Below are 476 nucleotides of genomic sequence, written 5' to 3' on the forward strand. Positions count from 1 at the left end.
AATATGGCCGGCATGCCTGCGAACAATCCTTTGTTTGGAGGCACCTCCATTCCCACCTTTGTTCAGAACACCCCTGCCCTTGTCCTGGGCACACTGGGCAGCAGCCTCTCTTCTGGGGCATCCTTAACACCTGCCCAAGGCATTGCTGGCATTGGACCTTTCAGATCGACAGCCCCTTCGTCATCCACTGGTGCGCAATCCAAGACCCCAGGTGGTCGAAGGCGATTTGTGACCCGAAGGCAGCGCAAATTCAAAAAATAGCCTTTGTCCCTTGCCCATTTCCCCCACCCCCTGCTCAAGCCTGGACGTTGGAACCTGCCTGCAAGGAAGAGTCTTTGACCCTTCAAGTTACATAAAGCAAACCTCCACCAGATCTCTGGCCTCAGTCACCAGGAGGTAGTGGCAGCCCTGAGGCCCATTCCCTTCTGGAGGAAGCACAAGTCTCAGGGAGAGCGTGGCAGAGCAGAAGGCTGATG

The 476-nt window shown here is 55.9% G+C and overlaps 1 pseudogene; it reads left to right on the plus strand.

Annotated features, from left to right (window-relative positions):
* LOC103253277 overlaps window positions 1-261 on the plus strand; it is a 2,211-nt pseudogene extending 1,950 nt beyond the window's left edge.
* The last annotated feature ends 215 nt before the right edge of the window (window positions 262-476 follow it).

The sequence above is a fragment of the Carlito syrichta genome, unplaced genomic scaffold (genome assembly GCF_000164805.1).
Source record: "Carlito syrichta isolate Samal-C Ts95f unplaced genomic scaffold, Tarsius_syrichta-2.0.1 Scaffold217114, whole genome shotgun sequence".
NCBI lineage: Eukaryota > Metazoa > Chordata > Mammalia > Primates > Tarsiidae > Carlito > Carlito syrichta.